Source organism: Notolabrus celidotus, chromosome 7 (genome assembly GCF_009762535.1).
Source record: "Notolabrus celidotus isolate fNotCel1 chromosome 7, fNotCel1.pri, whole genome shotgun sequence".
Taxonomy (NCBI): Eukaryota; Metazoa; Chordata; class Actinopteri; order Labriformes; family Labridae; genus Notolabrus; species Notolabrus celidotus.
The window spans coordinates 26443409-26460523 of NC_048278.1; the positions used below are offsets into that span (position 1 = coordinate 26443409).

General features: G+C 39.7%; 1 protein-coding gene across 3 annotated transcripts in view; it reads right to left on the reverse strand.

Moving 5' to 3' along the window:
• Positions 1-17115, reverse strand: part of fbxw7 (F-box and WD repeat domain containing 7) — a 158850-nt gene that overhangs the window by 122614 nt on the left and 19121 nt on the right. Inside the window, exons 2-4 of one of the 3 annotated variants that reach the window (XM_034687128.1) lie at positions 16394-16543; positions 12189-12278; positions 5910-5991 (exon numbers count right to left, since the gene is read on the reverse strand). The gene's annotated coding sequence lies outside the window, so the exon portion shown is untranslated. The remainder of the gene's footprint in view (positions 1-5909; positions 5992-12188; positions 12279-16393; positions 16544-17115) is intronic. The other 2 variants (XM_034687127.1, XM_034687129.1) reach the window with 2 other exon arrangements.

Genomic DNA, 17115 nt, shown 5'->3' on the forward strand with positions numbered 1-17115 from the left:
AATCTCTTCCAAACAATTAGTGGTTGATGTGTTTAAGTGGGTTTGTAAGTTGGATCATAGTTTATCCTGAAGAATTAATATTTTGACAGCTGAAAGAAGAAAATACTATCAGGGTTGGAAAGTTGATCAAATGCTTTACAGCGTCTGTGTTATTCATCTCAAAGTTTGCATGTTGTGTCGTTTACAAACCATCTATGAAACATCTGTTAAAAAGACTTAGAGCCAGGTTTACAGTCTAAGTATGCACCTGCAAGGAGTTTATCCAGGTGATTGGGGAATGATAATAAAAATTGAATAGACAATTAAATAAAAGCTAGTGGGACTATATATGATCACTTTTTCCAATTCCCAGGGGCAAGGGGTGATTACACAATGGATAAACAATCTACAGCAGACTTAAGGCTGATTTATACTTCTGCGTCGCCCTACGCAGCAGGGGCTGATGCGGACATGAGCCCCTCATACTTCTGCGTCGGTGTGTCTGTGTCGCGCAGCAATTCTCCGCCGAAACGCCTGAGGGCAGTGCGGTCTCTCTGATAGCCGGTCGCCTGCTTCCGGTCCCGCTACGATCTCTGTTTACTTTTCCACATCGATTCAGAGCGTGTTCTGTTAATCTACAGCTGATACATGTTGCTGTTTATCATACAGACATGATTACATGAAGAATAGAGAGGAGGAGATGAAATACACGGCCGATGTGTGGCCGATGTCCGGGACCCCGGAAGTGCTGTGAATGCGGGAAAGACAAAGCCGTCGAGCGGACCAATCACAGAGCTTGCGGTCCGCGTCGGCTCTACGCGTAGTTACATTTTGGAGGAGGTGCACGTCAGCTACGTGCGTAGGCCTCTGCGTAGGTACGGGAGCTACGCGGACCTACGGCGTAGGTTACGCCGTCGATTCGACGCAGAAGTATAAATCGGCCTTAAGGAAAGTCTGTAATGCTGAAATGTCACATGCAAAATAAATTGTACTATTGTGCTTTCCCAAATAAAAAGAAAATTTCAAAAACAAAAAAAGCTGGTTTGTTGCAGGTGTTGTACCAAAACAGGGAATTCACTTATTGTTTATAATTTTATAAAAAAAAAAAATAGGCACATTATTTTTGTTGTCTTGTCTTTTTGTCTAAATTAGATCGTACAACTTGAGAGAGACAGGAAAAGTGGGGAGAGAGTGGGGGAATGACATGCATCAAATCCTGCCTGGATCAGGATTGACCCTCCAACTAGTCCAGTCAGGGTGCCTGCTCTACTAACTATGCTATAGCTTTTCGAATAGAACAGAGATAATGTTCGAGAAGATGTTATAAAAATTAGACAACCATAGGCTTTTTTTTGGAAACGCAGGAACTTTACCCCTGAACTAGTGACATTACCCCTGAACTACGTGCGTTTCGACCGGAGGAACCAGGGTCTAAATTTAGTTCAGGGGTATATAATCTTCCCCCTGAAAAGTCCCTGCTTGGGGGGTAGTACTTTTCAAAGGTCCTGGGACTTTCGGCTGAACGTAACAGTGTTTGTGGAGTTTACACAGTTGTTGAAACACAGAGGGAGTTCCTGGGAATGCATACTAGTTTAGTTATTTATTAAGATTTCAAAATATTACTTAAAAGTTTTTTTTTTCTCCATATGTCACTGGCCTGATTTGCACAATCTACCTGGGATTTAAGCCCACGGTCGAAACGCAGACAACAATGGGGGCAGAGGAATCTTTTAGTTCCAGGGAAAGTAGTTCTGGGGGCTAAAAGACCCCAGAACTCTTGGTCAAAATGCACCTCATGTGTGTCAGTGAAACAGTCCTCAGTATAAGCTCTTCACACAGTATATCTGAGCTTACAGACTGTTTTCACTGAGAAGGCTGCTCTCTAGTGGCCAAAGGCCGGAACTCAAGCAGGACAGCAACTACCATCTGAAACTGAAGGAAAAGCAGATTGAGGATGACTTCTCACTTTTTAACACTATAAGAAGCTTCAGTGTGCACTCCATAGTATATGCATTATTCATTTGATTATAACAAGTTCAATCTGCAATGTAATGTGTTGTTATAATCATTTGAATCAATTTTATGTAGAGAATATCCTCATCACAACTTGTGCGGATACAAAAAGAGTCCCACTTCCCGTCTCAGCGGCACAGACACAAACTTGGACTTCCTCTTTTCAACAGGAACTACAAAACATGAATGACCGAGAGGGTGTTAAGCACTCCCCCCTAAAAGGATGAAGTCCACACCCCTTCCTTTCCTTGTAAACAGCTGAAATGCTGCCTAAAAGCCAGACAGGACAGCGATGAACATGAACACTCATGATTTGGTTATGACCTGCTGCACAGTACGAGCTCTTATCTTCAACCACAGAAACCAATACAAAAAGCTGCAGGGTGGGAGTTCTGTATTTCTACATCACATCAGAACATAACACGATCAACATATAGATTGACCAGTAAGTTAAAAACAACTGAATCAGCAATTTTTTTAATAACAGATTTCTTTTACATCCTTCATGACAGTGACTGAAAATAAAAATAGTTTTGTTTCAGACAAAATAAAAAGTTTAAAGGCATCATCTCAGAAGAGTAGGAAAGAACAATGAACACATTTTCAACGTACCCAGTCAATAATCAGCTGATTGAAAGACCGTGGAATCAATGAGTTGTTGCAGCTTGTTGGAAAAAGTATTTTAAAAGTGCAGCTGACTGGTTTGCCAGATTAACAAGGCTTGAAGTTTGCGCCTTATGTTTTAAAGCAGATCAGCTCAGATTAAGAGTAACTACTTCTCTTTAAGTGTAGGCACTGAGATGATTTGTTCACCATTATAAAAGTACTCCATTCAGCTTTTCTCTGCTGTTTACTTCAGTGATGCTTCATTCAGAGATCATTCAGGTGGATGAACATGAACTTAATGCAAAATACATCTATATTTATATCCAACAGAAGAGAGTCAAAGTTTCCTAAACTTCCCAGACTTCTTAAAGTGCATCAGCAGCAAGTCTGCACTGTCCCTGGCTACCTCTCTGTTATCAATTGTGTTAAAGCTCTTCTCCAGTGCAGGCAAAAGGCTGTTCTGAATTATTTACAGAGAATGAGTGGGTGAGAGGTGTGGGACTGATTAGGGAGGGACACAGAGGATGGCTAAATCTCAGTCCTTTTCAACAGTGTGCTTAGGAAGCAGTTTCACATTCAAATTTTATGAAATGACAGCAGTGCTCTCCTTCCTGCGGGGACTCTCAGCGGTCACCTTTGCACGGTTATTCACTTTCCTTTTTATTCCATAATGTTCGACTCAAAGTGTCCCCGGTGATTGAGAAGCATGCACACCTCAAAGACTGAATAAAAAAGCAGAGGGGTTTAGTTTCCAGCTCAAAGGTGTAATATTTGTCATTCCTCTCTGTTGTTCTCAGCAAGACGGAAACAGTCAGCATTCACTGCATTCACATCTTAAACACCAGGAGATAGCACTGCGACACAAACGGGGAAGTTGCACTCGGATGAAAATTCAATCCCAGAGCATCATCCTGAATTATTCAAACTCTGTATCAGATTTCCTTCATCCGGTCCTTGAGACCACGGTAACAGTTTTAGGAGGAAGATGTTGTTAACACTGAGACATCTGAGTGTCAGTCCACACTTTAAAAATGCAGCAGAGAGCCAAGCGAGGTTCTGCTATGTGCTATCGCTTTACCTTTAATTCACCAGCGCGTGCCTGGAATGAATTATTCAACACATGCAGCACACTCATGGTATTAAGGAGGAACACCTCTTAGAGCTACAAGCCCTGAATGCACCATCAACACACAAACACATTGACAATATGCCTTTGGTTCCACTGCAACGTTCGACAACACTAAACATCTACCACGAGTTGCAAAATGATCGATATCTGCAACCTGCAAAAACCCTGATTTGCCTTAAACTATCAATTTTCTATCCTGCAAAAATAAAATACAAGGCCTGTAAACAATGTAAACAATGCCTTCTTATGTCTACACAAACAGCATAAAGCTACAACCTAAAGAAGTTGTATCTGGCAGCTTTTCAACTCTCTATTTTCACACACACACACACATACATCTACACACACACTTAAAGGACACCCTCCGAGTTAAATTGTGTGTTCGCAACAGCTCCAACAACTTCCACTGTGTCTCGTGCACAAGTGTGAAAGGTCTACTTCCTGCCTGAGATCATGACAATGAAACTCAGGGTGGGGCTTTCCGTGCATCCACTCTGCCATCTTTTTTTTTCCTACTTGTCCTTTCTTAGTCTCAGTAGTTTTTTCTTCTCCATTTGATGACACATGGTTTACACAACCTCACAAAGAGATCTAAAGTAGATCAAACACACAGATGTGAAACTTTAAAAAAAAAAAAAGGTTGTTGAAGCAGCACTGTTCCCTTTCTGTTACCAAAATAAAACAACAGTGTTCAAAAGAAAAACAAGAAGGAAGAAATAATGATAGTGACATTAAGGTTATGTGATGTTGCTGAAACATTAAATTAATTACCTCTCTCGATAAAAGACAATTTATCTACAATTAACTGCACAATCAGCTCATAAATGCCCTTTTTTGCTGAAAAATGTCACATTAAGCCTGCACAACAATGCTTTTATATTAATATCGATACAAACAAAGTTAAAGGATACTTTGTGCTAGACATTGACGTGAAAATGAAACACACAACATATGTGCCAAACCTGGATTAAAGCCACAATCAGCGACGTGTTCTGACGATTTCAAATGTTCATCACTGCAGCACTGATACAGGACTCTGTGAGCCAAAACTTCTCAGAGACAGAGTCAAAAGTTTGGAAACATCTTCTCATTCAACGGTTTGTATTTATTTTAATTATTTGAAACACTGTAGGTTAAAACCAAAGACATTAAAACTATGAAAGAACATATATGGAATTATTTAATGAACAAAAAAAAGTGTTAAACAAACCAGAATGTGTTTTATATTTTAGATTCTGCAAAGTACCCCCCTTCTCCTTCGTGACAGCTTTGCACACTCTTGGTATTCTCTCAGTCGGCTTCATGAAGTGGTCTCCTGGAATGGTTTCTAATTAACAATAGCCTTGTCAAGAGTTCATTTGTAGAATGACTTGCCTTCTTAATGTGTTTGAGACCATCAGTTGTGTTGTTCAGAGGTAGGGTGAGTAGTACACAATGGATAGCCCTATTTGACTTCTGTTGTAATCCAGATTATAGCAAAACCATATTATTTCATAGTTTTGATGTCTTCAGTATTAATCTACAATGTTGAAAGTAATTAAAATAAATAAAAACCATTGAATGAGAAGGTGTTTCCAAACTTTTGACCGGTAGTGTAGGTGCATTAGGTTTGAAACCTATTTTGCAGTAGTTGATACCATAGCAGAGCAAGCCTGACTTTACTTGATTGCAGACCCTTAAGTACAGTGGACAATGTGTTGCAAGGAAACAACAGGGTTCAAGCTACATCTTATCACATGCTAACTAACATGGCACAAACCTGAACGTGGTGTTTGCAACATCGTTTGTTAGCTGTGACATAATCTGTGCATTAAAAAAAAAACATTTCCAAGTCCTGGTTTTCTCCCTGAAATGTTTGCCTTGCAGGGTTTTTCTTCAGAAAAAGCTTGAGAAGACTTAGAGAGACACAGAGAATACAAATGCGTGTGTAAGGAGCCTCATTAATGACTGTTAGATTTTTCCAGCCATCTGTTGAATATTTTGATCCAAAGATTGAAGACATTATGACGCCCCCAAGGAGCAATTTAAGCAGATTATTTGTCATCTACCAACAACAGGTGTCATGTAAAACTGGCAGACATCTCACTATTTCTATGCGATAGGTGCAGCACTAAGAGACATTTTCATTCAGAGAAAACTTCCTGACCTCTGAGACGCACTCAAGGTTGCAGCGTTTACTTACAGTTCTCGCTTTTTTTTCTTTCTCTCTTCAGGCCACAACTGGTTCCCTGCGCTCTAGGTCCCACTCTAAGGGTTGAAGCTGTCTGTGGACAAAGAGGGAAAAAAAGAGCTGTCAGAAGAACAACAAAAAAAGTCACCCAAGAGTTAGCAGGCCAGGAGGCAGTATGGAACACGAGAGGAGAGAGCAGGAGAGCCAGAGCTGTGAGATAAGGATGCTGCAATTTCACAGTTTATTCTCCCCCCAAAAAATCCAGCCAGAGGACGCCAGATCTTCAACAGGTTTGCCAGAAAAACTGCAGCAGAACAATTTTACAACCTGGCACAACATACAACACACCTGCATCAGTGTGTAACAGTGAGTCACTGCCACAAGTGCGTCAGTTCTTCCGCTGTCTCATCTGATGGGAAGTGAACAGAGGGCAGCTGCTGGTGAACCAGTGCACCGCTAACAGCTTTTACAGTACGGTCATCTTGGCTTGATTTCTTATTTTTTGTAAGAAAAGGGGACGGCCAGATGAAGTTTTAGATCCCCAATGCTAAAACCTTTAAAACAGGGGATCTGCGGACTCCCACCAAACACTTATCTTGACCTACATGATGATTATTGACCTACATGATGATGAAACTACAGCTGCACTTAACTAAATCTGATACACCTAATGCCTGATGCTTCACAACCTTGTACATGTAAATGTCTGCAATGAGGGACATCACACCGTTATCAACATGATTTTAAGAAACCCATTCATGCTTTTATTTCAAGCAGAGTTCAATTTCCACAATAGTCTATCAAGGCATTCTAAATATAAATGAACTGACCACATTACTCCTGAGTCCTCACACTGCTTTCCAGTAAGTCAGAGAATTTACTTTAAAGTACTGCTGTTTTTTTAATTACTACAAGGGACCTCTGGGATGTGTAGAGCAGTACAAACCTAAAAAAGCTCTAGCACGAGAAAGTAATTTGTTAGAATCTGTCTTCTGTAAGGACTAATAATGGTGAAGGATTTTCTAGCTGCTCTGCTGCTGAGCTCTGGAAAACAACTTCAAACCATAGACTGTATAAATAATGGACATAGTATCCATGACGTCACTCATCTGTTTCTGAAGTGCTGATTTGAGGCCAATCGGCGGCAGGAGCCATATTGCTGCTGTCGAGGGATTGTGATGTAAGGAGGCGGGCTTTGAGCCTCCTAGCCAACAGCTACAGTGTTCCCGACTGTCAATCAAGTCAGCTCTGCATCTCATTAGTAGACTTGTAATCTCAATATCTTCGAAATTGCCGTATTACAAAACTGGTCCTTCAGAATTTCTGTAATACCTTTCCCACAGCGAGTCATGGGGATGTTCTAAATATTTTTGCTTCAGTTCTGAGGAGCTGTTTTGCTGTCCATTGTTTTACAGTCCATGTTCCGCGGCTCAGTTTCACTTCCACTCATATACAGACTTTATGCTTACAACTAAACTCTCTTGAGTGTTTTAGTTGACTGACCAAATGCACACTACTTCCCACATTCCCATATCATGTGTTTTTAAGGGGTCTTGCTTTGTGTATGACTTGCAATATGTCTTCTTGCTACTACTTATATTCAACATATAGAGGATCTTTCAAAGCTTGATCCAAAAAGGCAACTGGACTTGGTGGAAATTCTTGAAAAATATAAGAGGGGCCATTGTACTGTTATATTTGTGTTTTCACTTGCTACAGAGATTAGCTTTCAGAGACAAACGGCTTGTTAACTTAGCTTGCAAACACTTCAGCAGAACAATTTAACAACAGCAAATCTGCTTTTGATATTTTCTTTATTTGGTGCTGGTTTATAGTCCTGAGTTATATTATGGCTGTAAAGGATAGGCTTATAAGCCAAATAAGCCTTTGGCTTCAGCCTATTCTGGGTTTGGCAACGATTGTGTGATTTTTTGTGTGAAATGGACAAGTGTAAACATGTAAAATGGTGTTATATTGTATTTCTTAAGTAGAATATTCACAGAAACGGTACTTTTGTTCTTCTATAATAAATGACTGAAATAAAAAATCTATTCAGCACTCAGACTTTCATTGCTTCCCTGAAAATTGATGTTAATTTCAATACCAGCTGAGTTTAATTGTCAAGCTGTGTACTGCACTCTCAGCTTCTGACACAAACTCGGGAGTCTGAGTCACATTCTGGCCTTTTGTATTTTATATTTTATTAGTTCCAGTTGCAGTCGTGACAAACCACCAAACTCAACACAAGATGTCGTTTTGTAACCTCAGCAGAACAAAGTGGTTTGATTAATAACACAGAGGATGTAGATAGTCTGCAGAGAAGCACAGACAGCCCACAGACAGGCAGAAGCTAACACTGTTTGGCCTTCAGCTGAGTAGCTGCACTGCACAGAAAGTCAACTGATCAAATTACAGCACACACATTGTAAAGTATACCTAAAATTCATAACCCCTGAGGTACTATCAGTGTAGAAAAATAACACCCACTGAAAACACAGAGAATAAAATTACATCTTTCTATGGTTGTACGAGTAGAACAACCCTCACCTCTTGATAAGATCTGTTTCAGAGTCTCTGTGATCCTTCTAACACAATCCATATGTTCAGATGTTGAAAGTTTCAACCTTATACAAGCTCACACATGCTTCGCTTTTGTACATGAAGGGTAAAATTTGCTCAACAACAAACACGGATAAAGGTGTTCTAATATAAGAAATGAGGCTCTTGGTTTTGAGCAGCAGCCTACGTACAACATTAAGCCCACTAGACTCCCCAGCAGGGCCAGAGAGCTGGCCTGTGCAGAGAGAATAGGATTTCTAAGTTGACGTAAATAAAACTAGATATGGACGTGGAGTTGTGGGAAATGAGCAGATGCCCAGACAGGCAATCCAGCTGTTTGACATCTGATAACTGTGAGACAGAAAGATGGACGACAGACTGAAATCCTCAGAACTCTGTTTCTTTCCCTGATACACTTTATTTGCAAAGATGTGCCGGACTGAAGTTGATAGAAAACAATCGGATCATTGTGTAACGACTTGTATGAAGCAACTTGTGGATGTTTCCAGATGTGAGCAGAGGTTACAGACTGCCAATGACAGGATACGCTCCAGGGTAAACTACGGTTGTGGTAGCAGGTTTTTATAGCGTATGTATTTTCAGGCTTTGTGTCATGTTTTATGAATGAACGTAGGGATGACTTGTTATCTATGGCTGTGTTTTACAGAGATGTCCTTGTCAATTTTTTTGGCCCAGATCCAGCCCAAGAAGTCCTTTAACATGTGGTATCTGCTGACACAGAGTCCAAGTATAAACACACACTTGCAGCCAACTCACAACCCCACAACAGCCAAGTTTTATTTTGGCCCGTTATCAAGTTGCTCGCAGATCTACCTTTAATTAGCAACAGCTGCTAGCCTGTGTCACATTGCCAGGGATGTGTGTAGCATGTTAGCCAACAGTTGGTGCTAAACTGACTCCTGATCTTTTTGTTATTCAATCAAAACAGACATTATAAACAAAGTGATGTAACAAATCTGTGTATTCTATCACCTTCTGGGTGCAAGACATAATCCTGCAAGTATGCACATACCTACTGAGTTTGTTCTATGAAGAATCCCATCTGTAGTACAGAAACAAAGCTCTGCGTACTCTGCAAAATGCATGTTAGCCAATTCCTGTTTCAAGAAGCAAAACTAGGCAACTTTTAACTCCTGTGTGTGAGGGACAATCCGGCGCTTTCTAGGAAAAAGTTCCGAGAGTTTCCCAGAGGCCTTTTAGAGAAGCAGGCCCAGAGGTTATGGATGCCTGCAACTTTAGTCTGGGTCGGCTGTGCCAAATAAAATGAGTCCACATGGAGGAATGTTACTGCCGTGTTTCCTGGCCACGGTTCAGTTTGAGTAACTCTGGTCAAAATATTAGAGGAACACTGGATTTTGCAACAGTTTTTGGAGAACAAAATCCCTGATATCATCCAGAGTTTGTTCTTTTTTGAATATTGAAGACAGACATGCAAAACAACACAAGCTGTATCTTTACTTGTATGCTTGCATTGTAGTCACATTCAGTGTGAAACCTAACCACAGCCCTTTTATTCTTATAATAAAAATGCATAACACCATTACATAACAAAGGTGCAAATAGTATTGGAAATAATAACAAGTTGCAAAACAACAACAGCTTGAAAATGCAACAAAACATCACAAAATACTTACAGCTGAGTGCAGAACTTCAACATGTCAATGACCATATGTTATAATCAAGCTATATTCAAACAAGATCACACTCAATACCAAATAAGCAGATCATTGGCTGCCTGGTATCGTTGCAGCAAAAAGATGTTTAAGGTGTTTCAAAATTTAAAGTTTGCAACTTATAATAGTGTGTTTATATCTGTGCAAGTGGGAAAAACTAGAGAATTTGTCAATGAAGTTGTCTTAACCCTCCTGTTATGTTGCGGGTCAAATTGACCCATTTTAAAGTTAAAAAATCTCAACAACAAAAAAATTGTTAAAAGTATTATTTTGCATTTCTAATGTCACAGTGGATAAAAGGTCAGTGGTATTCAGAGGTTCCTTTCATCTTAGGTAATATATGCCTTCCAAACCAGCTAAATGCAGCATAAAAACTGGACAGCATGTGACAGAAGAGGTGTCTCATGGTGATTTATGAGCATCACTACATTAAAAAAAAATTCAAACTGTAAAATAAAGTACTCAAATCTATGTCATGTAAAACTATTGTATTTATATTTCGGTCTTTCAAATGTACATTAAAAAAAGTTTTAACATGAATTTCATAAAAAACGAGTGAGTTATCCTCATTGAACCATGAGCTGTGAGAATTAAAGAACACCATTGCACGAAATATTGATTTAAATGGTTAGTAATGGAGTTAATAACGATATTTAAAAAATGTTTACAGGGATTTTTTTTGGTTCTGACACTTTTGGATCATTTGGGTCAAGTTGATCCAGGATTATTGCTGTCCCTAAGAAACTAACATAAAAGGAAGGTTAAAGCAGATTGTTTTAAAGCTGCTCTCAATCCAAGTTCTCTTTCACACACACCTGTTGATGAGAGTGCAAGGAGAGACTTGGTCTGCATGATCACATTGTGCAAAATAAGCTCAGCAGAGTCAGCACACCTGATATTATTAGGCTAATATGGTTCTATCATCAGCATACAGGAGTATATTTTTGTCTGACATCTGCCAACAGTAAAACAAAAAGAAAATGCAGATTTTATAAAAAAGTGGATCTTAGCTGGGAGTTATACACTTTCTTGCAACTCCTGATAGGTTGAATCTATTTTAGCATTTTCCTCAGCCCTTGCACTTTTATATATACGCCTGCAGTTTAGAGGATCCGGTAATCGCTCAATGGACAATAATGAAACAGTCACAAAGTTCGTCACAGCCAAAGAGAAACCATGGTCATACTGATTATGGAGAACTGGATGAAAGGAATGACGTGCCTAGAAACTAAACTGCCTCCATAATGCAAAGCAAGGTTTGAAGATTAAGGCAACTATTCATCAGCGATCATTGAATGTCATTTATAAACACCACTATGTGTGACAGTGCCACCTAAAATGTGCTTGTTCGATCAACTGGGGACGTTACCAATGTTTTGAAGTGACAAATGCTACCAATGTGTCAGTTTGTCCAGGGCCCTGTGTCTAACAGCCACATGTTCAATATTTTGGAATGGCTGCTTCAATTTTAGGTATCATTATAGACACTAAAGTTTCCCCTGCAATCCTAATACACTAAACATATTGTATATTACAGACTACATGCTGTTGCTCCAACAGAATTAGACGACACAAAGAAATGTAACAAGAATGTCTCTAATTCCTGTTAAAGGTGTGAACCCTCAGTCTGGTCGACATGTTTTCACACAGCAGCTTGGGAGTCTCTTAAAGATTAATGAAAAAACAGGCCTCATCTAGTTACAGTAACTCATGCTTCAGACATGACTCATTCTGTAGTTTGGGAGTTTTACTTCCAAGCTCTGCAAATCCACATGAAAACTTGATTCAGGATATTTTTCTCACTGAACGAAACAACAGTTGCAAAATGAGGATGCTGTTAGTTCAGCTAACCGCGTAGTGTCAACTCGGCTTGTATGTAATGACTTCCTTTTGATGTATATGCTCAGATGGGTCTGGTTCTGTTAAAGACAAGGGGAGCTGTCTGGAGCAGCTGCAAACAAGCCGACAGCATAGAGAGAATGAAAGACACTTCATAAATCACTGCTGGAATGCAGCCTCATTTCCTCTCAGACCCCACCTTCTCAACAGCTTCTTCCTTCAAATCCAGGAGCTTTCTATATGGAGCGAGCAGGACCTGACCATCCCCGTCATGATATCAGATGTGCAGCTGTGAGAGAAAAAAAAAGGTTTCCAAAAAGCAGACGAGCTCACATTTCAATCATGCGAAGCAGACGTTGCAAAGCACAAGAGAAGCTAATGAGAGGACGCAGGCTTAATTAAAGTGCAGGAACACTCTTGTTTTTGTAAAGCTGCTGGTAGACCGTCTTTTTTGTGGCTATAACTGATGAGCCTCTGCTGGATTGTTGTTGCCATGATTGGTGTCAATGATAGATATGGCACTTTTGATGACTTATGTTAAATGCATGGTGGCAATGAGTGCTGGCACCATGTTGATGTTGCATTTAAAAGAAACCATCACAGAGGCTGACAACATATTTTCAGCATTTGGTTCAAATGATGTTACAACGTTAGGAGTTTTCACTGCAACCTGTTGAACTTAACACTTGCACTGTTAAGTGAATATTTTGGTTAAGAATACACTGACTGATGGTTTTTACAGAATGAAACATTTGGATTTGATTGTCTGTCTCATGCACAATTTGCACTGCATCAACCATGAGTCTCCAGATACGACCTGGCCTCAGTGATCAGCAATGATCTCAGTGAACGCTTGAAAACTACTTTCTGTGGCGCTGGTGGCCTAGTGGTCTAGACGCCCACGTGTGGAGGCTATGGTCCTCGTTGCAGAGGTCACGGGTTTGATTCCGGCCTCGACCATTTGCTGCATGTCCTGCCCATCTCTCTGCTCCCCACATTTCCTGTCTCTCTTCAGCTGTCCTATCCATAAAAGGCAGAAATGCCCAAAAAATATAACTAAAAAAAAACTACTTTCTCTCAGTGAATTTATAAAAGTTAGCTCCACACCGGACTTTCGCCAGGTCCGTGTCTGATCCGTCTTCGATCCGACTTTGTGCGCTCTCTTCCATCAACAAACACTGGTTGTGTTTTCAGAATGCTGCACGAAGCAGGACCTCCAGACAGCTGGAGTCATGTGACCAAGGTTTTCCTGTGGTAATTACTGAGTCAACGATCATCCGACTCACCTCATCCATAATGTCTTTATCGGCCTCTGAAACATCTGACCTGATGACTCCAGGCCTGGCTCCGCTCATTAAGACTGTTTGTTGTTGTAGTTAAGTGAAATACAATCTTACGATAACAGTGTTTTATTCTGAAAAGTAAATCAGATGTTTTAATATTTTGTTTTGGTACCCGACTTCCTTTCCAGCTTTATCTGCTCTGCTGAGATTGATGCGACATGCTCCGGCATCAGGCCAGTTCAGTGCTGAGCGGGAATGATGAGTAAATATGTTGACTTCATATATTTCACAATAAAAACAACAGCTCTAAAAAATATGTTTAGGAATGTTTATGTAACAGCTCAAAAAATCAATAATGATAGTGTATGTAACCCTGAACGGCAAGGCTGTTTCTACAGCAGGAGATAAGATTGTAAATATTGCTACAAAGTTTTGCATAACCAGACCTGCGCTTGGAAAAAAAAAGAAAAAGAGGTCTGGCAGAAGAAATCATAATCCTGCTCAGGGGAAAACATGCTCTGCTTTGTTTGTATGTCTTTAAAACAATCACAATTGTCTTGGTTCAGCTGAGCCCAGGATTCAGCCACAGTGTGTTTGCAAAAAAAAACTTTGGCAGCGGACTTGTTTTGGTGAAACGTTTGAAGGAGGCAAGCCCTGGCTTCAAAATGACTTAATCCTCAGAAAAGAACACCCTAAGAAGAACATACCTGACATAGAGGGAGAAAAGTGGACTTTGTAGCATGTTTCATTCTCAGAGATTATTGTTCATCAAGAACAGAGAACTCTGTCTGTGCTCCCAGTCTACATCCTGTGAGTCAGGCTATAGGCCTGGTAACTTAAAGTCTTCTGAGAAGAGTCATCTTTTGTTCGGAGTGTGGACTTCTCATAGGCCTCCAAATGTGGCTCATGATTACATGCAAGACGTGCTTTTACAGCAGTCTAGCTTTCAGCTGCGACATTCAGAGGCACAGAAATCCACAGGCTGACAGAGGTGCTCTCAGAGAGAAGAGGTGTCTCATCCCAGAGGAAATCATGAGGAACCAAAGCAGCCAGGTGCCGCTGCCATGGAAACACAGATAAACCAACAGATGCCAGGACTCTTATCACAAGCAAAATACTATGAGTGCACTACGATAGAGAGGGCATCTATTTTTGAGGGGTCACATGTGAGCATTTATTAAAGTGAAATGATTAAGACATGATTTTTATTATCTCTTAAGTCTGACATGTAAGATGTTTTTCTGTTCTTCAACTTGAAAAAGATCTGTGTCACTTTCATGGTTACATTCTTTTTGTGTTTGCAAACATGATCACTTAGCTGAGTTAAGTTCAGATTTCGAAAGTGAAAGAGAAAACAGAGCGGCAATGACTGATCCATGATGAGAAAGAAATAGTCCTTCACGCCTCTACATGTAGATGTACGCATGTTTTAATCTTAAATAACACGGTAAAAGCATTCAGTAGAGAAGGTAATGGGAGCTGAGGAGAGCTTTCATCAGCAATGTTAATTTTCATTCATATTCATATTCATAGCATAATCAAGACTCCTTAACAATCAGAGTCTTTGTTGATACGTCTCTTATATTATTGGTCACATTTGGTTAGTAATTATGCATTTTAAGCAGATTAGAGCTCGTGTCAGGAAATTATAAGGAGGTAATTCTGTCACTTATATCTATTTTATATTGCTTGGAAAACAAACAACATATTCTGCGCTTCTGTATATACTTTATTATTATGTTATTTATTTGATCTTTATTTTATTTTATTTGTATTCATATCTTATTTGATTCCTTCTTCTATTAATATTTAACTTTCTTACATACTGTTTATAAGAGCTCTGTAATGCCTGAATGCCCCCCCCCCCTAGCTACTAGCTACTATTATTATTCTATTACTGATATAATAACTATTATCAATATTACTTATTATCTTATCTGTTTTTGAAGATACCCTAGTTTGGATGGTGGAATATTTATTTATTCTATTCTTTATTTTTTATTTATTTCTGTCTTAGTCTGAATGTTTGACCAAAAATTGTTTCCGATAATCTTTCTACTGTAAAGAGCACTGTTATTGTTTTGTCTCTTTTGTTAAAATGTGAAAAATCCATAAAAATCTTCTTTTTCAAAAGAGATAGATTAATGGTATTTTAAAGTAATTGGCATTGGCAAATACCGTGACTATTGTATCTTATCAAATGACATTTAAAAAGAACTTGATAGCATCATTCAATATAGGTCATACCGATGAACTCAAAAAGTATTTATTTACAGGTTTTGAATAATGAGTAACCTTAATAGAACCTGGTTCTGATTCCCTTTACCAGTTTCTGTTACTGGTATGTTAAAAATTGCTTTTAAACTAAGCAATAAAGACTTAAGAGTTAGATATAAAAACCTGAGAAAGAATCTCAAGGTAAAAGCGTATGGTGATGGTTATGGTAATTTAAGACATTGAATTAATTTCATGCTGAGGTGAGATGAGTTCATCTGACGACATTTAAAGGGACAATCTGTGATTCACATGTATTAATTTAGCTATACCAATAAAAGTTATTAGGAGGTCAAACCGTTAAGCCGAATACTCGTGTAGGTGTGTATGTATATTTTCTCTCATTGTCTAAATTATGGAAGAAGAGGACTGAGTTGGGTTGGGGAGGGAGGGGAGAAAATGTTTATTACTGTACCTCTTTTTTCTGAAAATAAAAAAGTTAGAAAAAAAAACATTAAGTCCTGGCCACAAAGCTTGTTGAACTTGTCTATCATCAGTATTACTACAAGGAAGAAACTAAAGGTCAAATGTTACTTCATGTCTTGAAACCATCGAACAAAACAAAGTTTTCAGAGAGAAAATGCAACACTACTACCTACAGGGTGTTATACCTCTTTAAAGAAAATACCAACACGTTATTCTCTCCCTGCATCTCTCGAGTTCTGTGAGTTCACTGAAATGCTGCTTGGCCAGAATGCAATTCAAGTGTACATTTAAGCCTGGGGCTGAACAGAACAATGGAAATTGTACAGAGAGAGCTACAAGAGAAGGAAAAGCACTACAAACATCAGCAAACAGACAGGAGTAGCAGTAACAATTTCTCTGTAACACATAGGAGGGGCCAAACCTGTCAGTGGAGGGACTGTGGAGGGGCGCTGGTTGAGCTGCGCCGGTGCTCGGGGGTACAGCGTGTTATCTGCGGCTCCGCAGACCTTCTCTTTGAAGTGATGCTGAGCCCCAGACTGAGCCAGGGGCAGTGAAGTTAGAAGGTGGGAGGCTATGAAGAAAATGTAGAGAGAGAGCAACAAAGGTGAGAAAACAACTATGAGTTATCAGAGATTCTGCAGCGGCAGAGAAGTAAACAAAACACGCCTGTTAACGTTCATCTTGCGATTTCAGAAAAATGCATCTCAGAGATCACTTAGAGCAACTTTGTTCAGAGCAGAACTTTGACTTTGAGGTCGTGCAACACACTCCATTGTGTTTTTTCTCTCTTTTAATGCCTTGTTTAGGGAAGCTATCGTTCCTCTAGGGGCGTAATGAAGAAAGCATATGGTAGCCATGTGTTGGAGAACGATTAGCTGCATCGGGACGGGTTATAATCGGACGGTAAAAGTGAGGAAAGTGAACTGACAGACTGTCCGCCTGCTCCTTCTGTTCACTTAAACTCTCCCTCTAGGATTATCCTCCCTAATAGACTTAAAGGCACTTTAACTGAGCTGCCAGCTGCCTTCATCCCCAACGGAAAGCCACCCAGGTCAAGTCTGAGGGAGGATATCCTACCATGACAATACAACACATTCCTACAGTGCCTCAAATTCTTGATCACACCAAAATAGTCTGTTATTA